This window comes from Tachyglossus aculeatus, chromosome X2, assembly GCF_015852505.1.
Source record: "Tachyglossus aculeatus isolate mTacAcu1 chromosome X2, mTacAcu1.pri, whole genome shotgun sequence".
Taxonomy (NCBI): Eukaryota; Metazoa; Chordata; class Mammalia; order Monotremata; family Tachyglossidae; genus Tachyglossus; species Tachyglossus aculeatus.
The window spans coordinates 12,932,313-12,954,630 of record NC_052100.1 but is presented as its reverse complement, the minus strand read 5'-3'; positions in this window follow the sequence as shown (position 1 = coordinate 12,954,630).

Genomic DNA, 22,318 nt, shown 5'->3' with positions numbered 1-22,318 from the left:
CCAAGGAGACTTGGGATGGAGTACAGTCCACGGGATTTGGCAAGGAGGAGGTCAGTGGTGACTTTGGAGAGAGCAGTTTCAGTGGAGTGGAGGGGGCGGAAGCTAGATAGCAGGGGGTTGAGAGGAAGTGGAGGCAGTGGGAGTAAACAACTCTGCCCAAGAGTTTGAAGAGGAGTAGCAGAAGGGAGGTGGGGGATACCTGGAGGGTGAAATGGTGAGCTTTTTGGATAGTTTTGTGGTATTTGTTAAGTGCTTACTATGTACTAAGCGCCGGGGTTGATGCAAGCGAATCAGGTTGGACACAATCCATGTCCCACGTGGGGCTCACTGTCTAAAATCCCCATTTTACAGATGAGGTCACTGAGGCACAGAGAAGTTGTGACGTGCCCCAAGTCACACTGCAGAGAAGTGGCAGATCTGAGATTAGAACCCAGTTCCTTGCGACCCCCCAGGCCCGTGCTGTATCCAGAAGGCTATGCTTCTAGGTTAGATCCGTGGGCATGTTTGAAAGCGGAGAGTAAGGAGGCATTTGAGAGGAGACGATTGGTCAAGCCGCGGGTAGAAGAGATTCGAGGCAGGGAGATCAGCCAGGAGTCCTAATGCGGCAATCTAGCCAAGGCAATATCAGAGCTTAGACCAGGGTAGCAGCAGATCCAGGGAAAGTCTGGCAGGATTGGGCAACGGAGAGTTGAACAACTGTGAAGCGTCCGGGGTGACATCAAAGTTGTCGATGTCCCGGATGGGGAGGATAGCGGCGTTGTCGACAGAGATGGGAAAGCCAGGCGGGGAGTGGGTTTAGAGGGGAAGATGAGGAGTTCTTGCTTTTGACATGCACAGTCTTCTAGACTGCGAGCCCGTCGTTGGGTAGGGACCGTCTCTATATGTTGCCATCTTGTACTTCCCAAGCGCTTAGTACGGTGCTCTGCACACAGTAAGCGCTTAATAAATACGAGTGAATGAATGAATGAAGTGGAGATGTCCTATGAGATTGCGGGTCAGAGGAGAGGACAACGCTAGAGAGATCACTTGACAACTGAGGTGGAAGCTGAAGCCGTGCAAACAGACGAGCGCCCCGAGAGAGTGGGTGGAAAGTGAGGAGAGGAGGTAGAATGGAGCTTTGGGGAATGCCCAAGGGAAGAGGAGCCAGCAAACAAACAGAGGGAGGAGAAGCAGGTTAATGCTGTCAGGAAAATCAAGGCCTGACGAGGGTATCGAGGAGGAAGGAGATGCCTCCCGTGTCAGTGTGGACAGAGCCCTTTAGATGTGGCTAAAGGAGGTTGCTGGTGATGGTGGAGTGAAGCGGTCAAAAGCCAGACTGCGGTGGGTTGAGAAGACAGTTGGTGGCCTGGAAATGAAGACAGCAGGGTTGTGTGGAGCCGGGTGGTGGGGCCGATGCTGGAGGGAGCCCTGGGGTTGAGGGAGAGCCTTTTTAGAATGGGGTAGTCATGCATGTGTTTGAAGGCAGAGGGGAAGGAGCTGTTTGGGAGGGAGAAGTTGAAGAGGGCAGGGAGGCAAGGGAGGAGAGGAAGAGCCGAGAGGGGAGAGGGGCACAGGGAGGGAAGGAGTAGGTTGGTGAGTCTCCTCTTGAAAGTCAGTCGAGTGCTTACTGTATGCAGAGTGCTGTGCTAAGCGCTTGGGAGAGAACAATATAACAACCAGACACATTCCAAGGAAGACTGGTAGGAACGAGGAGTAGAGTGAAGGGAAGATTTGGGGACATTCCTACCTGATGGCTTCAGTTTTTCTTTGCCAACAAAGTAGTTGTCGAAAAGTGATGAGGGTTTAAGGAGGGAGGTTGGGTGGTGTGAATTGGGGGCCTCAGAAGGGAGTCGAGCATCTGGAAGAGTTGATGGGGTTATAGGCCCGCGAATCAACGAGGGAGGGTGAGAGAACAGCCGTTGAGCTGAGCTGTAGCAAGGGAGTGTGAATTTGTGGTAGGAGAAATAAGTCCAGAGCCGGCATTTCCTCCAGCTGCATTCAGCCACATGGACGCAGGAGCGGAGGCGGTGGACTGCGGCAGTGATCCAGGCCCGGGGGTGGGAGGTGATGGGGTGGGGGGAAAGGAGTTAAGGTTGGTGGGGAGGGTAGAGATGAGGGCAGGTATCTTTACACAGGCAGTCCTGGTGATTGGAAATCGGTAAGTTAAATTTAGGGAAGTTAAGAGATGAGACATTGTTTGGAGATGACTAGGGCAGGTGTGAGTCCATGGTGGTGAGCGGTCAGGGGAAGAGGGCAGCTGGTGGGGACGGGGGGTGTCAGTGGGATCATCAACATGGAGGCTGAAGCCCCGAAGATTTAGAGTGGGAACAGGAAGGCAAGGAAAGCGTCAAAATCGGGAAGAAATGCGGAGGTGGGACCAGGAGGGCGACTGGTAGCTGTCGAAGGTGAGGGAGAAAGGTGGTGTGGGGTTCAGAGGAAGAAGAGACGTTAGAGGGGGGCAGGCAGAGAGCAGGCTGACCACCCCTTTTCCATGGCGGGGAGGGAGGGCAGCAGGAGAAGGTGAAAGAAAGAGAGAGGCAGGCAGGGAGGTGAAGGGAAAGGGAGGGGGGAAGCAGTGTCATCAGGTGAGCACAAAGTCTCCGTGATGGCACAGAGGAAGTCAGGAACAGGATGAAAAGAAGTTGGCCCAGGGTGGAGCGGGGGCTCCACAGGCATCAGCAATGTTGAGCTGTGGGAGTGGGGCCCAGGGGTGGAGGAGGACCATGGATGGGGAGACAGGAGTGAAGTGTGGAAGGGTGTTGAGACGGAAGTTGGGGGGCGTGGGGTGGCGAGGACCTGCCGAGAAAAACCAAGGAGTTCTCCGTTTTTAAAAAGTCAAAGCAACGTGTCCTCTACTCCGTCTCAGTGGGGAGGGTGGAGCGGTTGGGGGCTCTGTGCGGCAGTAGGTGGTGGCTTGCTTGGCGCGGGTGGTCTGGGTGATCCGTTGGAGTTGCTCCGTTCTGGGGTGGAGGGGGCTGCGGACCCAAGCAGCTGTGGATAGTCTGATGTTTGCAGGCTCTGTTGAGGCTACGGCATCGGCTTTCTCCGCTCTTCATTCTGCTCCGCCCATCGTACCGTCTCGGCTCTCCCAGTTGGCCGTGGTTTTTATTACTTCTTTGGAAATCACCTCCATCTGGGCTACCGAGTTCTGTCCCCTAAATCAAGCCTTTAAAATCTTCTTTTCTTTTTATTAGTTTAGGATTGATTTCCCCCATAAAGTCTGTGCTAAGACCTACGGTTTTGCTAGCGTAAGCTGGGGTTTCTGCGGGAGCAGCGTTAAAGTTTTACCCCCAAGGCCAGTTTCTTTGTTCCACCTGAATCCATCTGAATCTTCTTAGCCATTGCTGCCTGCGATCGAGTAAACTAAATCATGCTGAACTTGTAAACTGCAGGAGCCATCATTTGAAAGGAAAAGCAGAGTATTTATTAAGCGCTTTACTGAGTATAGGCAGATGAGAATTAGACAGGGTCTAAAAATAAGGGGGAAAGGGGACTGGTGACAGACCCAGGAGGAGAAACTTAAACAGGAAAACCACAAACTGAACATAAAAGACAAGTCCGGGGATGAATACCCTAGAAAATAAAAACCACAGGGTACCGTGGCTACAACAGCAGAGTTTCAGGGTTTTCAAAGCTCAGAGGCCGACTGTCTGAGCCCCAGTGACCGTCCCGGTCATGGCCCTCTCGGCGTCCTCCGGTCTGCGGAGGCGGCGCCGTGCTGCCGCCGCCGCTTCCATTCCTCCCGCGGAGCCGGAACTGGGAGGGAGGCCCCGGGAGGCCGGGGCGGAGTGGCGGGCTAGGTGGTTTGGGAGGCTGTGGGACATGCGACGCTGCTTGCCTTTCTCCCTGATTAGGAGCAAGACAGGTTGGGAAGCGGGCCCCGGGATGGGGGTGGGGCACAACGCCGTTGGCTGGCTGAATGGCTCGCCCCTCCGATGGTTTGGGAGGCCAAGGCGCACGCTGCCACCGCTCGTCTTCCCTGCTCAGATGGAACAAGGCAGGTTGGGAATGCCGACACGGTGGAGCGGGATGGTTGTGGGGGTGGGGGGCGCACAGACCAGGGGGTGGTCAGTGTGGGTTACTAGCTAAGTAACTCGGCCATCTGGTGGATTGAGGGAAGCCATTGATTGTATTTTCCCCCGAGATGGAGCAAGTCGGGTTGGGAAGGAGGCACCAGAGACGACGTGGTATTCGTGAAGTGCTTGTTATGCGGCAAGCACCGTACTAAGCACTGAGGTAGATACAAGATTGTCAAGCTGGGCACAGTCCCCGGCCCACCTGGGGCTCACAGGCTACGTAGAAGGGAGAACAGGTATTGCACCCCCATTTTACAGATGGGGACACTGAGGCCCAGAGAAGCAAAGTCACAGAGGAGGCAAATGGCAGAGCCAGGAGTAGTACCCGGGGCTCCTGACTCCGAGGCCTGGGCTGCTTCCACCAGGCCACACAACTTCTAGCGGGAGGGACCGCGCGGGGGGGCATGGGTTACTAGCTGAAATGGCCAAGCCATCTGGGGGGGTCTGGAGGCTGAAGTGTGCACTGCTGCTGCTTCTGTGCTTCTCGCAGAGATGGAGAAGCAGGTCGGGTTGGAGGCCCTGGGGTACCATAGTAGCTGTCGGGGGGAGCGCGGGTGACCGGCCAAGAGGCTCGGCCATCCGGCGCATTGGGAGGCTGAGGCACGCGTGAACGCACCCCTGTCTTTCCCACCCAGGTGGAGTCTCGGCAGGAAAAGGGTGATGCTTGCTGGGAAAGAGACAGATCCGGTTTGAAGGACCCCCATCTTGGTGGCCAACGACTTTGGGGAGTCATGCCTTTTCTGAAGTGTCTAGAAGTTGCCTCGTGGGGTTAAATCCAAACAGTAGACCCTCCTATTATGACAGGAACACGTAAGCCCGCTGTTGGGTAGGGACCGTCTCTATATGTTGCCAACTTGTACTTCCCAAGCGCTTAGTTCAGTGCTCTGCACACAGTAAGCGCTCAATAAATACGACAATGAATGAATGACAGGAACACGTGGGTCTGGTCAGCTGCTTTTAAAGGACAATCTCAGTGTTTTGGTGCCTGGCATCATTTCTGTCCAGGACTGCTGATGGCCCTTGTGGAAAGGGAACAGTTGAGGAGGGACATCTATCTCCATCCTTGAACACCTTTCTGCATGCCCTCCCTTAGGATTGGGAGAGGAGAGGAAGGGGCAAGAAGAAAGGAGATCCTTGAGGCCGCTGGATTTGAAGATTTGTGTGGGAAAACTTGAGAGGGAATAAAAGGTTATTTTCATCAACTTGCATTTGCACCATCCTTTAACTTGCAGTCTGGCTTGAACCTAAAGCCCAGCAGTACAAGCTGCTTCTCTGAAATGGCTATGTGCACTATAAAATAAGCAACCAACCCCCACCCCCCCCAACTGATCTGCATATATAAAACATAGTGCTGCTGGGCTTCAACTCCAAAATCGTTGTAAAATTGTGGCTACGAGGGCCTGTTCCTGGGCTCTCTGTGGGGACAGGTCAGAATTAGCGATGGAAAGTTGTGTGATAGTCCCCGCAGTTTAGGGGTTAGAGAATCGATGAGAAACACTAGGTGGTAACTGGCTCGGTATTCTTAATAAGGATAAACTTTCTGAATTGGCTCCCATATGTGACCCTGACGGAGATCTGGGGCAACAAGACCAAACCGGTGAGTTTAGATGATATCAGATAAGGGAGTGCTTGGAGCCGAGAAGAGAGAAAATCCCGCTTTTCAATTTTGTACCATCCCTAGCCTCCTCCAGGCCCCAGATCCGTTACAGCTAAGAACACCATATTAATTTTTTTATTGTACTTGTTAAACTCTCATTATGAGTCAAACACTGTTCTAAGTGCTAGGATTAGGTAAAAGTGAATTAGGTCAGACACAGTCCTTGTCCCACACACAGCACACAGTCCAAATAGGAGGGGAGGCCTACACCTGATCGACGTTAATCTAGATTTAAGCACACAACATCTGTCCCAAACCTTTCCGAACTCGGCCACCCTCTTCCCATAAGAGTAGTGGAAGCAAAGCAAAATCCCTGCACAGATCTGCCAAGAATTCCTGTGTCAGCTAGTGTAGGAAAAAATGGAAATTAACCCTCAAGCGCAGACCTACCGATCCACGCGATTCTGCCTTTCCTTAACCCCTCCCCTCTTCCCCCTGGCAAGTTGCTTCTTGTAATTTTGCACTGACGACTGGATTCTTGGCCAGAGACTCCTTTTACAAACCCACTGGAAATTATCCTTGGTTTACCAGTTCCTAAACGAGGACCGGTTCCATGGGTGTGGGTCGCTGGATGTTGGCAGGCCAAACTGTCCAGCATCTTTAAACCTCTCCAAAGTAGGTGATTGGATTATCTCTCCTTCCACGGTCCCTCCGACTTCCACCTTTAGCTTTTAGGTTATTTTGCTCGCTCGCTCGCTCTTTCCTTTTTTTTTTTTTTTTTGCCAGTTACATATTTGGAATCTGACCGTGAGTCCTGGACCTTTATCGGACGGCTTGCTTTTGGTTTTTTCTTGCTTTCTACAGTGCCACTTCCACTTAGCTGTGACAGGGAGCATCGCTGAATGGTCTGGTCAAACTGCCACCTCCTGCTAAATCTGGTGGCTCGCTTTGACGAAGAATAACAAGAAAGTAAAATGACTCAGCCCAAGGATAGAACAGCGTCGATATTCTGGTCGTAGAGCCACATCTCGGTTCTTCAGGGGTTGATGATGGAAACCTCCCGTCCGCTCACCCGCTTCTCGTTTTTGCTGCTCGTGAATATGGCCACCAGAGGGTAGAAAGGGGTAGGGAGTGAACGCTAGACTCCGACTAACTGGTGAAGCTTGTGACCTTTCCAGATTAGAAACTGTCCTTTCTAAAGGGAAAAACTTGAAACTGTTGGCCTTGGGGTTGACGGCAACTGACCGAGTGGCTGGATTCGTTCTCCGTCCTCTCGCCGTCGCGGACAAATGGGGAGCCGCTCTGCGATCCGGAGAATTCATCCCCTCCTTTGCCATTTTGTTCTGTCCTTTCTGGTTCCTTTTCTGGAAGCCGGTTGAATGAGACCTGCCCTGTGTGACTGGTAAGAGGTCATAGATTTGTTTCCCAAACAGTTCAAAATGAGACCACCACTGTGGTCAGGCAGGTTGGTAGGCTGAAAGGCTGTTTTCCTCTAGTACATGCAATAAAGCAGTTAGATGGAGTTTCCCGCACTTTGGATGGGATGGCACTATACAATAACAATAATAATGATGGCATTTATTAAGCGCTTACTATGTGCAAAGGACTGTTCTAAGCTCTGGGGAGGTTACAAGGAGATCAGGTTGTCCCATGGGGGGCTCATGGTCTTCATCCCCATTTTAATAATAATAATAATGATGGCATTTATTAAGCAATTACTATGTGCAAAGCACTGTTCTAAGCTCTGGGGAGGTTACAAGGAGATCAGGTTGTCCCATGGGGGGCTCACGGTCTTCATCCCCATTTTAATAATAATAATAATAATAATGGCATTTATTAAGCAATTACTATGTGCAAAGCACTGTTCTAAGCTCTGGGGAGGTTACAAGGAGATCAGGTTGTCCCATGGGGGGCTCACGGTCTTCATCCCCATTTTAATAATAATAATAATAATAATAATGGCATTTATTAAGTGCTTACTATGTGCAAAGCACTGTTCTAAGCTCTGGGGAGGTTATAAGGAGATCAGGTTGTCCCACGGGGGGCTCATGGTCTTCATCCCCATTTTAATAATAATAATAATAATAATAATGATGGCATTTATTAAGCAATTACTATGTGCAAAGCACTGTTCTAAGCTCTGGGGAGGTTACAAGGAGATCAGGTTGTCCTGGGGGGGCGCTCACGGTCTTCATCCCCATTTTACAGATGAGGGAACTGAGGCACAGAGAAGTTAAGCGACTTGCCCAAAGTCACACAGCTAAGTGGTGGAGCTGGAATTCGAACCCATGACCCCTGACTCCAAAGCCCGGGCTCTATATGCATTTTGGGGGCCGCAGTGGCCAATGACATCATTCCTGTGAATCTATAGTGGCATGCTGCTTTTTCTTCTTGTTTATGGCATATGCTAAGCGCTTACTTTGTATCAAGCACTGTCCCAAGTGCTGGGGTAGAGACGAGGTAATTACATCAGACTCAGTCCCTGACCCACTTGGGGCTCACAGCCAGTACTGGTGCAGCGCCTGAGATTCAATTGTCATTACCTAGAAGATGAAGTGGAAGTTTTTGTAGTGTGCGCAACAAAAGTCGTGGAATAGAGAACAGAGTTTCCTTTGGCTTCCGTGTCCGGTGTTGAGTAGAGACCTGGCCCCGGCCTGCCACAGGCTGCGTAGGGGAGCCAAGGAAGTCATAACGGCCAAGATTTTGGTGGAGGGTTCTTTTGCGTCGTAAATTACTTGTCCCCACCCCGTTGTCTGTTTTCTGTCCGCTCTCTGAAAGGTACTTTGGTCCTAAGGCCGGGGTTTTGTATTTAGAATGGTCAGTGGAGCCAGTGTTCTTGCTCAGCATAGGCACTGGATGATGACTTGAGATGCTTTCCTTTTGTAGGAAGCAGAGTAAACTAGGGGAGGACTCACTGTGGCTACTTCTTGGCTTCAGTCAAACAAACTGTTTCCAAGACTGACAGAGAATCTTCTCAGATTCAACTCACAACAGTAAAATGGGAGCTGGCAGACATCCTGAAAGTTCCCCAAATAAACTTTGCAAGTCCAAAATAACACCATCCTGGATCTCAGTGATTTGGTGGCAAAGAATTTGCTTGAGGGCCCTGACTTGACCTGTGCTGAAGACCTAATCCTCCGATGAGCTCACTCTGAGTTGCTGGGGAAGCCTGCTCTCTGTGGCATCATTGTCTGCCAATTCTATTATTGCCATAGCATATTGATTGCTCAACTACACCCTGTGATGCCATCGCCTACTTTTATCATTGCTACTGTTTTATTGCTTCTGCATCTCAATTGTTAACCCCCCGCGGTACTGTCACTCGCCCTGCTGACCTCACTATGAACTTTCAGTTCCCTTGCTCCCAACTGCCATTCCCATTCCTCACCTTCCCCTTCCCCTCTCCCACCCAGCTGTTTCCCTCCCTCTCACCCACCAAGACCGCTCCCCCTCAACCCCTACCAAGGATTCCTCTGTACCAGCGCAGGTCCTCTGCTTCTCCCTCCCGACCCCCCTCCTCCCCTTCTCCCCGCCCCCACCCCATCCCAGTTCTCCTTTCCCATCGCCACCCCCCTTCCCACTCTCCCCGCCCAGGCCCCCGCCAACTCATCCCAATCCAAACCCTCCCCACCCCTCGCACCCTTCCCCCTCCCTCCCCACCCTCAACAGCTGATGCCAAGTGTGGCCTCTGGAACCCCCGCTCCATTTTAAGTAAGATTCCTTTCATCCTGGACCTTTTCCTTTCCAGTTCTCTACTCCTCCTCGCCCTAACTGAAACATGGCTGTCGTCGGACGACACGGTCTCTTCTGCTGCTCTCTGCAGTGCAGGCCTCTTCTTCTCCCACTCCCCCAGACTCACTGGAAAAGGAGGAGGTGTCGGTTTCCTTCTCGCCCCCCAATGTCGCTTTCGCACTATCCCTCCTCCCCCTTCCCTTTCCTTCCCCTCCTTTGAAGCCCACATTATTCGCCTCTACCACCCCCTCCAGATTCTTGTAGCCGTCATCTACCGCCCTCCGGGCCCCACTTCCAACTTCTTTAACGACTTTGACCCCTTCCTCACATTCCTTCTCTCCTTCTCCATGCCCGCTCTGATCCTCGGAGACTTCAATATCCACATGGATATCCCTAACGACTCCTCTGCCGCCCGCCTTCTATCTCTCCTTGACGCTGCCAACCTCTTCCTCCACCCCACCTCACCCACTCACCAACTTGGTCATACCCTCGACCTCATCATCTCCTACCGCTGCACTGTGTCCACCCTCACCAACTCTGTGATCCCTCTCTCTGATCATAATCTTCTCACCTGCCTCCTCACTCACACTCCTTTCCCCTGTAAATCCGTATTACTCCCTCACAGAGATCTCCGCTCTCTGGACCCCACCCATCTTTCGGAGCGCCTCACACCCCACCTCGCCACCCTCTCCTCTCTACCCAGTCTTGATGATCAGATCACTGCTCTCAACTCTACCCTTTCTACTCAGCTAGACTCGCTCGCTCCCCTTTCCCTTCGCCGCTCTCGCACCACTAACCCACAGCCCTGGATCACTGCCACTGTCCGCCTCCTTCGCTCTTATGCTCGAGCTGCCGAACGCTGCTGGCGAAAGTCTAAACACCATGCCAACCTCGTTCACTTCAAGTTTATCCTTTCCTGCCTTAACTCAGCCCTCTCTTCTGCCAGACAAAACTATTTCTCCTCCCTTATTGACACCCATGCCCATCATCCCCGCCAGCTCTTCCGTACATTCAACTCCCTTCTCAGGCCCCCGGTTCCTCCCCCTCCTCCTTCCCTCACCCCCAACGATCTGGCCTCCTACTTCATTAACAAAATTAAATCCATCAGGTCCGACCTCCCCAAAGTCTCTTCCCCCCTTTCTCCAACCCCCCGGCTCTCAACATTCTCTGCTACTCTCCCATCCTTCCCAGCGGTATCCTCAGAGGAACTCTCCTCCCTCCTCTCAAGTGCTACTCCGGCCACCTGTGCTTCTGACCCCATTCCCTCTCATCTTATGAAATCTCTCGCTCCATCCCTTCTCCCCTCCTTAACTTCCATCTTCAACCGCTCACTCTCCACTGGTTCCTTCCCCTCTGCCTTCAAACATGCCCATGTCTCTCCCATCCTAAAAAACCCTCTCTTGACCCCACCTCACCTTCTAGTTATCGTCCCATATCCCTCCTACCATTCCTTTCCAAACTCCTTGAACGAGTTGTCTACACGCGCTGCCTAGAATTCCTCAACAACAACTCTCTCCTCGACCCCCTCCAGTCTGGCTTCCGTCCCCTTCATTCCACGGAAACTGCGCTCTCAAAGGTCACCAATGACCTCCTGCTTGCCAAATCCAATGGCTCATACTCTGTCCTAATCCTCCTCGACCTCTCAGCTGCCTTTGACACTGTGGACCACCCCCTTCTCCTCAACACGTTATCTGACCTTGGCTTCACAGACTCCGTCCTCTCCTGGTTCTCCTCTTATCTCTCCGGTCGTTCTTTCTCAGTCTCTTTTGCAGGCTCCTCCTCCCCCTCCCATCCTCTTACTGTGGGAGTTCCCCAAGGTTCAGTGCTTGGTCCCCTTCTGTTCTCAATCTACACTCACTCCCTTGGTGACCTCATTCGCTCCCACGGCTTCAACTATCACCTCTACGCTGATGACACCCAGATCTACATCTCTGCCCCTGCTCTCTCCCCCTCCCTCCAGGCTCGCATCTCCTCCTGCCTTCAGGACATCTCCATCTGGATGTCCGCCCGCCACCTAAAGCTCAACATGTCGAAGACTGAGCTCCTTGTCTTCCCTCCCAAACCTTGTCCTCTCCCTGACTTTCCCATCTCTGTTGACGGCACTACCATCCTTCCCGTCTCACAAGCCCGCAACCTTGGTGTCATCCTCGACTCCGCTCTCTCATTCACCCCTCACATCCAAGCCGTCACCAAAACCTGCCGGTCTCAGCTCCGCAACATTGCCAAGATCCGCCCTTTCCTCTCCATCCAAACCGCTACCCTGCTAATTCAAGCTCTCATCCTATCCCGTCTGGACTACTGCACTAGCCTTCTCTCTGATCTCCCATCCTCGTGTCTCTCTCCACTTCAATCCATACTTCATGCTGCTGCCTGGATTATCTTTGTCCAGAAACGCTCTGGACATATCACTCCCCTCCTCAAAAACCTCCAATGGCTACCGATCAATCTGCGCATCAGGCAGAAACTCCTCACCCTGGGCTTCAAGGCTCTCCATCACCTCGCCCCGTCCTACCTCACCTCCCTTCTCTCCTTCTACTGCCCAGCCCGCACCCTCCGCTCCTCCACCACTAATCTCCTCACTGTACTTCGCTCTCGCCTGTCCCGCCATCGACCCCCGGCCCACGTCATCCCCCGGGCCTGGAATGCCCTCCCTCTGCCCATCCGCCAAGCTAGCTCTCTTCCTCCCTTCAAGGCCCTGCTGAGAGCTCACCTCCTCCAGGAGGCCTTCCCAGACTGAGCCCCTTCTTTCCTCTCCCCCTCGTCCCCCTCTCCATCCCCGTCTTACCTCCTTCCCTTCCCCACAGCACCTGTATATATGTATATATGGTTGTACATATTTATTACTCTGTTTATTTATTTATTTATTTATTTTACTTGTACATTTCTATCCTACTTATTTTATTTTGTTGGTATGTTTGGTTCTGTTCTCTGTCTCCCCCTTTTAGACTGTGAGCCCACTATCGGGTAGGGACTGTCTCTATGTGATGCCAATTTGTACTTCCCAAGCGCTTAGTACAGTGCTCTGCACATAGTAAGCGCTCAATAAATACGATTGATTGATTGATTGATTATCAAGGTGGGTGGAGGAATATGGAATGTGTTCCAATCCTGAGGCAACTTTGATTTTCCAGGAAATTGGAGAGACTACGCTCCCTGCAGTTACTATAAATCCGGGGTTTGCGAATGAGTTTAAAAATGGAAAATATTCGGGTGTACGTTAAGGAGGGAGATCGGGGAGGGTTAAAAGTTTTGTCTCTCAGCCTGGGTAGTATTCTTTTCGTCAGAAATACGGTCCAGGGTTTGCTAATTTTGAAAATCAGGCTTGTTCCAACAAGTGAGGAGAAGCAGCGTGGCCTAGTGGAAAGAGCAAGGGGACCAGGGGAGCTGCGTTCTAATCTCGGCTCTGCTACTTGCCTGCTGTGTGACTTTGGGCAGGTCACTCAACTTCTCTATGCCTCACCTACCTCATCCGTAAAATAGAGATTAAAGCTGTGAGCCCCACCTGAGACATGGGCTTTGTCCAACCTGATTATCTTGTATCCAGCCTGGGGCTTAGTACAGTGCCCGGCGCATGCTAAGCGCTTAACAGATACCATTAAAAAAGAAAAAAGCAGCGAGGGACAACATAATGCTGGTTTAGCCGATCTTCTGGCTAGGAGAGCTTCATGTACATTTGCGCATCGTACTATGTCTGAGAAGTAAGCCTATCTGAACTATTTTATTTGGATAGTAAGTGTGGTATTTAAACTCAAATGTGCTAAGCACAGGGGTTGATTCGGTTCCATCAGACCATAATTGTGGTATATGTTAAGCGCTTATTGTGTGCCAAGCACTGTACTAAGCACTGGGGTAGAAACAAGATAACCAGGTTGGACTCAGTCTCTGTCCTGCATGGGGCTCCCAGTCTAAGTAGGAAGGAGAACAAGTGTATATCCCCATTGTGCAGGTGAGGAAACTGAGGCACAAAGAGCTTCAGGGACATCCCCCATGGTCACGCCCCTTCTAGACTGTGAGCCCGTTGTTGGGTAGGGACCGTCTCTGTATGTTGCCAACTTGTACTTCCTGAGCGCTTGGTACAGTGCTCTGCACGCAGTAAGTGCTCAATAAATACGATTGATTGATTGATTCTTCGTATTAGTCTGTTTTGGCAGCTGTGGAAGTTGGACAAATCAAGTTTGTGTTCAGCACTGATTTGGTAGGACCCGTATTATTGAAGTCTTTCCCTCCTGGTCCTCACACTTGGGGGAGTACAGTATAACAGAGTTGGTAGACATGTTCCTTGCCCGTAAGGAGCTTACGTGTGCAAACTTCCCGTTCTGCCGAGAAAAAAAGGACGCCCTTTATCCAAGAGTAATCAACTTTATACAGAAGTAGAATATTTTCAGGGGGTAATGAATTGAAACTGGGGCTGACAAATAAGGATATGCTGTAAGAGGACCCAAGTGTTACAGATGGCTGTGTGATTTAATATTTGATTCACCTTTGTCACTCACCTTTGACTAGCTTGTCTTCATCCATCTCTCCATCTGGTCCTTCACACTGATGTTTACATTTCTTCCTGATTTTGCATGAGGCAATGCTGCCCGCCTCCTACTAGCTGACAGGTCGCTATGGCAAAATGTCTCACTTCTCCGGAGAAGGCCCGTTTGGCTTCACCCCCTTCCCTCCCCAATTGGAATGGTCGCTGGGGAGGTGGAGACTGACCTCTCACTAGGTTGATTCATAAAACCGTGACCAGGCTAAGACGAAAAGGGTTGATTCCCAGGCTCTTGCCCTTTAGGAGGTGAGCCCCGAACAAGGCGCTCGATGTCTTCTCTTTTTGCAGGCTCAAGACAGCCCTGGGCCTCCGGTGAGAGAGGTGCTTCCTTCCTCACTTCCCTCTGCCTACAGAAGCCTAGCTCTCCTGCTTAGAGAGAGCTATGGCCAACTGAAAAGGTTCACAGGCTCACAATACAAGGGCAACTTGCTACTCCATCCTGCACTCAATCAATCAGTGATATTTACTGAGCGCTTACTGTGTGCAGAGCACTGTGCTAAGCACCTGGGGAGTACGGTACAACAGAGTTGGTAGACACGTTCCTTGCCCGTAAGGAGCTTACGTGTGCAAACTTCCCGTTCTGCCACGAGAAAAAGGACGCCCCTTATCCAAGAGTAATCAACTTTATACAAAAGTAGAATATTTTCAGGGGGTAATGAATTGAAACTGGGGTTGACAAACGAGGATATGCTGTAAGAAGACCCAAGTGTTCTTATGGATCTTAAGTGTTCAGACCCAAGGCTGCGTGATGTAAGATTTGGTTCACCTTTGTCACTCACCTTTGTCTAGCTTGTCTTCATCCATCTCTCCAAGAATGCAAAGTAACGTTACATGTGACAAGATCTGATTAAATTGTGTACAGTTATGAAAAAATTAAAGCTACGAAAGTGAATGAGAACTACACGCCAATTTGATATCACTAAGCATTTCTGTGCACTTTGCTTTCAAAGTCTGATACAATCATCAGTAGTTCTAATAGTGATTAGTATTAGACACCTCCTGGTAAAAAATACTGAAATGGTTAGGCAAAGGCCAGGCTCGTCCCTGAAAGATGGCAAGAAACAAACCAATTTAAAACCCAGTGGCAATCATACATCCCTATCCAATCATCTCCCTTGCCTCCCGAAAACAGCCATTGCCAGCTTCACCTCTAAATCTTACGGAATTAAAAAAGCAAGCAAACGCCCCCCTCCCCGCTTACATATGTGCATGCACAAGCATGAAGAGATCCTTTGGAACTGAGATTTCTCTTATGATTTAATGATGGCCAGTGAGGTAGCCCTTGGAATTTTTTTTTTTTGGTATGGTATTTAGTATGTGTCAAGCACTGTTATAATAATAATAATGGCATTTATTAAGTGCTTACTATGTGCGCAAAGCACTGTTCTAAGTGCTAGGGTAGGTACAAGTTCATGATGATGATGGTATTTGTTAAGCGCTATGTGCAAAGCGCTGGGGAGGTTACAAGGTGATCAGGTTGTCCCATGGGGGCCTCACAGTCTTAATCCCCATTTTACAGATGAGGTCACTGAGGCACAGAGAAGTTAAGTGACTTGCCCAAAGTCACACAGCTGACAGTTGGAGGAGCTGGGATTTGAACCCATGACCTCCAACTCCAAAGCCCAGGCTCTTTCCACTGAGCCACGCTGCTTCTCCAAAGCAAGGTTAGGTCATGTTTAGTGGAGAAGTAGGTTACATGGTATCCAAGGTAGCCTAAGGGTCAAGGAGAATTATTATTATTATTATTATTAATAATGGCATTTATTAAGTGCTTACTATGTGCAAAGCACTGTTCTAAGCGCTGGGGGGGATACAAGGTGATCAGGTTGTCCCATGGGGGCCTCACAGTCTTCATCCTCATTTTACAGATGAGGTAACTGAGGCCCAGAGAAGTTAAGTGACTTGCCCAAAGTCACACAGCTGACAAGTGGTGGAGCCGGGATTCAAACCCATGACCTCTGACTCCAAAGCCCGGGCTCCTTCCACTGAGCCACGCTGCTTCCCTAATCAGGGCAGATACAGTCCTAGGGGGAGAGAATCCTGTTCCTGTGCATCCTAGGTTAAGAAGTTTTGACCCCCTGCCCCTGGGGCTTTGCGACCCCTTACGACCTCCCACCTGCCCTTTCCTCTCTCCCAACGCCCCCAAAATGAATTTGAAGTATCAAAGAGGAGAGACCAATTACTTTGGATTTCTTTCTGTGCCCACTGACCAAAGCTGTCTCAAAGGCTTTAGAAACACTAAGGTTGGTAGAAAATCTGGAGGTTTTTTTTTTAATTACAGAGTGCACTTTTCCATGATCTCCACCCACTCAGGTCCCGCCTTTCTCTCCACTGCCTTTCCTGCCCGTGGGAACACCCATCCCAGTACTTACATATCCTTGGCCAGAGTTGACCGGGTTGCCAAAATCTTGTTTCCTCCTCTTTGATTGCCCGCCTTAAATGAAGGAGAGGTATGTGCTCTCCATGTATTTGAACACAAATTAGATGAAAAAAAAATCTTAGCTACAACATGTGGAAAGACCAAATTTAATTTGAGAATGGCAGATACCCGTGGCAAGCCAAGACACCTTGGGAGATGCATGTCTGTATGTGGGAATGAACACAGGTGTGTATGCCTTCACCCGTGACCATTTGTAGGGCATCAATATTGAGAATCCATAATGGTCCATAATGCCCACCTGGCATTCTAGGTATCAGGAATCTTCCAGGGCTTCTTCCAAAGGACTCTGTGCAGAGACTGTGCCTGGATGAAATCGGTCCCAACCTGAATCCCCAAGAGTTTGGCTGGATCTCTGGGAATGTAGTTGTTAAGCTTTTTTTATTTGTGTCCTTGTTTTCTGAGACCTTCTGAGGTTTGGGTTAAAAATCTTTGTAAAGGCTATTTCCTGTATTTCACAGGGTTTGAGCTGCATGTCCATATGAGCGAATGAGCTTGGTTTTCACTCAAAGGAGATTTTTACACACACACACACGCACATGCATAAACTGTGATGACTTTAGTTCTGCTGGGGAGGCAGCAAGTGAGATGGGGCAGAGGACAGAAAAATATACTTGGATTTCTGGTGGGAGGCTCTTCACTTTGGCAGCTTCCTTGCTTTTATTATTAATAATAATAATAATGTTGGTATTGGTTAAGTGCTTTCTATGTGCCAAGCATTCATTCAATCATATTTATTGAGTGCATACTGTGGGTCGAGCACTGTACTAAGCGCTTGGGAAGTACAAGTTGGCAACATATAGAGATGGTCCCTACCCAACAACGGCTCACAGTCTAGAAGGGGGAGACAGACAACAAAACAAAACATGTGGACAGGTGTCAGGTCATCAGAATAAATAAAAATAAAGCTAGATGCACATCATTACCAAAATAAATAGAACAGTAAATATGTACAAGTAAAACACAGTAATAAATCTGTACAAACATATATACAGGTGCTGTGGGGAGGGGAAGGAGGTAGGGCGGGGGGGGGGATGAGGAGGAGGAGAGAAAAAAGGGGGCCCAGTCTGGGAAGGCCTCCTGGAGGAGGTGAGCTCTCAGCAGGGCTTTAAAGGGAGGAAGAGAGCTAGCTTGGCGGATGTGCGGAGGGAGGGCATTCCAGGCCAGTGGGAGGGCGTGGGCCGGGGGTCGACTGCGGGACGGGCGAGAACGAGGCACAGTGAGGAGGTTAGTGGCAGAGGAGCGGAGGGTGCGGGCTGGGCTGGGGAAGGAGAGAAGGGAGGTGAGGTAGGAGGGGGCGAGGTGATGGACAGCCTTGAAGCCGAGGGTGAGGAGTTTTTGCTTGATGTGTAAGTTGACTGGCGGCCACTGGAGATTTTTGAGGAGGGGAGTAACATGCCCAGAGCGTTTCTGCACAGAGATGATCCGGGCAGCGGCGTGAAGTAAAGACTGAAGTGGGGAGAGACAAGAGGATGGGAGATCAGAGAGGAGGCTGATGCAGTAATCCAGTCGGGATAGGATGAGAGACTGAACCAGCAAGGTAGCGGTTTGGATGGAGAGGAAAGGGCGGATCTTGGCGATGTCGCGGAGGGGAGACCGGCAGGTTTTGGCGACGGATTGGATGTGAGGGGTGAACGAGAGAGTGGAGTCGAGGATGACACCAAGGTTGCGGGCCTGTGAGACGGGAAGGATGGTAGTGCCGGCTACAGTGACGGGAAAGTCAGGGAGGGGCAGGGTTTGGGAGGGAAGATAAGGAGTTCAGTCTTGGACATATGACTGTCCTGAGCGCTGGGGTAGATACAAGGTCATCAGGTTGTCCCACGTGGGGCTCACAGACTTAATCCCCATTTTACAGATGAGGGAACTGAGGCCCAGAGAAGTAAAGTGACTTGTCCAAAGTTACACGGCTGCCAAGCGGTGGAGCCAGGATTAGAACCCAAGACCTCTGACTCCCAAGCCCGGGCTCTTTCCACTAAGCCACGCTGCGCCTCACTTTAAAAAGCACTTCTCGCTTTTGGCTTGAAAAACAAACCAAATACTCCTTGCAGGCCTCCTGGGGTTTTGCGTTCCTTTCGCTGAAACACCTCACCCTTGCTGGTGTAGACAGTCCCGTTCAGGTTGTTCCTTAACTTTAACCTTAACTCTTGGTTAGCACAGACCTTCAGTTTGGGTAGCTCTGGCTTAAGGAGCGTCAAGCTCCATTTGGAATATATGGACCCTTGGGTGAATACCTGGGTACATTTGTAGGCAGAGTAGCCACCGCAGACGCTCGCGAATACCAGATGCTAAGATGCATACATCGCAAGCGATCCGAAGGGAGTAATGATAATAACAATAATGGTGGCATTTATTAAGCGCTCACTATGTGCAATAATAATAATAATGATGGCATTTATTAAGTGCTTCCTATGTGCAAAGCACTGTTCTTAGCGCTAGGGAGGTTACAAGGTGATCAGGTTGTCCCACAGGGGGCTCATGGTTTTAATCCCCATTTTACAGTTGACGTAACTGAGGCACAGAGAAGTTAAGTGACTCGCCCAAAGTCACACAGCTGACAATTGGCGGAGCCAGGATTTGAACCCATGACCTCTGACTCTAAAGCCCGGGCTCTTTCCACTGAGTGCACTGTTCTAAGCGCTGGGGCGGTTACAAGGTGATCAGGTTGTCCCATGTGGGGCTCACAGTCTTAATCCCCATTTTACAGTTGACGTAACTGAGGCACAGAGAAGTTAAGTGACTTGCCCAAAGTCACACAGCTGACAATTGGCGGAGCCGGGATTTGAACCCATGACCTCTGACTCTAAAGCCCGGGCTCTTTCCACTGAGTGCACTGTTCTAAGTGCTGGGGCGGTTACAAGGTGATCAGGTTGTCCCATGTGGGGCTCACAGTCTTAATCCCCATTTTACAGATGAGGGAACTGAGGCCCAGAGAAGTTTAGTGACTCGCCCAAAGTCACCCAGCTGACAACTGGCGGAGCGGGGATTTGAACCCATGACCTCTGACTCCAAAGCCCGGGCTCTTTCCACCGAGCCACGCTGCTTACGATGGCACCACATCATGCGAGTTCGCAGTCTGCCCAAATGTTGAGCCTTTCTCCAGGGGGGCCCCCGACTTCCCTACTCGCTCCAGAACCTTTGAGCTCCCTTTCCCGCCTCCGGGCGCATACGGACACCGTAGCCAAGGGGGCAGAGGGAGATTGGGTGCTTCGGGATACGTTCGGAACATTCGGCGTCCAGTGCTGAGTCCGTACCGGACAGGGGACAGCTTACTGCCCGTGACGTTGTGTGAGCATCTGAGATTTCCCACACACGTGAACACAAAAAGCCAGCAGGTGCCCCTGAATTGATTTCTGGACGTTACGCACACCCAGTGCCTGTGTTTGACACGGCTGTAAAACGCTGGAGTCAGTGTAGGGATGGTTTAGGTGGGTGACTCGGGCAGTCCAGGGACACGTTACATAAATAGGAAGGAGTGTGGAAGTTCTAGGGTCATACGTGTAATTGGTGTGACTTTGCCCATTGTGTGTGTGCGTGTGTAGCTGTGCCAATTCCACCGATTTGCCCCTAATGGGCACCGAAATGCTACTGACTTGCCCGGCCGTGTGCGGGTATGGTTGCCTGCATGGAGAAGCAGCGTGGCTCCGTGGGAAGAGCCCGGGCTTTGGAGTCGGAGGTCATGGGTTCAAATCCCGGCCCCGCCACTTGTCAGCTGGGTGACTTTGGGCAAGTTACTTCACTTCTCTGGGCCTCAGTTCCCTCATCTGGAAAGTGGGGATGAAGACCGTGAGCCCCCCGTGGGACAACCTGATCATCTTGTAACTTCCCCAGCGCTTCACACATAGTAAGCGCTTAAATACCATCATTATTATTATTATTATCTTGTAACCTCCCCAGCACTTCCAACAGTGCTTTGCACATAGTAAGTGCTTAGCAAATACCAACATTATTATTATCTTGTAACCTCCCCAGCGCTTCGAACAGCGCTTCGGACATAGTAAGCGCTTAACAAATACCATCATTATTATTATCTTGTAACCTCCCCAGCGTTTCGAACAGCGCTTTGCACATCGCGCTTAACAAATACCATCATTATTATTATCTTGTAACCTCCCCAGCGTTTCGAACAGCGCTTTGCACATCGCGCTTAACAAATACCATCATTATTATCTTGTAACCTACCCAGCGTTTTGAACAGCGCTTTGCACATAGTAAGCGCTTAACAAATACCATCATTATTATCTTGTAACCTCCCCAGCGTTTCGAACAGCGCTTTGCACATAGCGCTTAACAAATACCATCATTATTATTATCTTGTAACCTCCCCAGCGTTTTGAACAGCGCTTTGCACATAGTAAGCACTTAACAAATACCCTCATCATTATTATCTTGTAAGCTCCCCAGCGCTTCGACCAGTGCTTTGCGCATAGTAAGCGCTTAACAAATACCATCATCACTATTATCTTGTAACCTCCCCAGCGCTTCCACCAGTACTTTGCACATAGTAAGTGCTTAACAAATACCATCATCTTGTAACCTCCCCAGCGCTTCGACCAGTGCTTTGTGCATAGTAAGCGCTTAACAAATACCATCATTATTATCTTGTAACCTCCCCAGCGCTTCCAACAGTGCTTCGCTTAACAAATACCATCATCATTATTATCTTGTAACCTCCCCAGCGCTTCCAACGGTGCTTCGCACATAGTCAGCACTTAACAAATACCATCATTATCTTGTAACCTCCCCAGCGCTTCGAACAGTGCTTTGCACATAGTAAGCGCTTAACAAATACCATCATCACTATTATCTTGTAACCTCCCCAGCGCTTCCACCAGTACTTTGCACATAGTAAGTGCTTAACAAATACCATCATCTTGTAACCTCCCCAGCGCTTCGACCAGTGCTTTGTGCATAGTAAGCGCTTAACAAATACCATCATTATTATCTTGTAACCTCCCCAGCGCTTCCAACAGTGCTTCGCTTAACAAATACCATCATCATTATTATCTTGTAACCTCCCCAGCGCTTCCAACGGTGCTTCGCACATAGTCAGCACTTAACAAATACCATCATTATCTTGTAACCTCCCCAGCGCTTCGAACAGTGCTTTGCACATAGTAAGCGCTTAACAAATACCATCATCATTATTATCTTGTAACCTCCCCAGCGCTTCCAACAGTGCTTCGCACATAGTAAGCGCTTAGCAAATACTATCATTATTATCTTGTAACCTCCCCAGTGCTTAGCACATAGTAAGCGCTTGGCAAATACTATCATTATTATTATCTTGTAACCTCCCCAGTGCTTCGCACATAGTAAGCGCTTAACAAATACCATTATTATTATTATTATTATTATTATTATTATTATCAGAGAAGCAGCATGGCTCAGTGGAAAAAGCACGGGCTTTAGAGTCAGAGGTTATGGGCTCGAATACCGGCTCTGCCACATGTCTGCTGTGTGACCTTGGGCAAGTCACTTAACTTCTCTGAGCCTCAGTTACCTCATCTGTAAAATGGGGATAAAGTCTGTGAGCCCCCCGTGGGACAACTTGATCACCTTGTATCCCCCCAGCACTTAGAACAGTGCTTTGCACATAGTAAGCACTTAACAAATGCCATCATTATTATTATTATGTTGCCAATTTGTACTTCCCAAGCGCTTAGTACAGTGCTCTGCACACAGTAAGCACTCAATAAATACGACTGATTGATTATCTTGTAACCTCCCCAGTGCTTTGCACATAGTAAGCGCTTAACAAATACCATCATTATCTTGTAATCTCCCCAGTGCTTCGCACATAGTAAGCGCTTAACAAATACCATCATTACTATTATCTTGTAACCTCCCCAGTGCTTCGCACATAGTAAGCGCCTAACATATACCATCATTACTATAATCTTGTAACCTCCCCAGTGCTTCGCACATAGTAAGCGCCTAACAAATACCATCATCAGTATTAT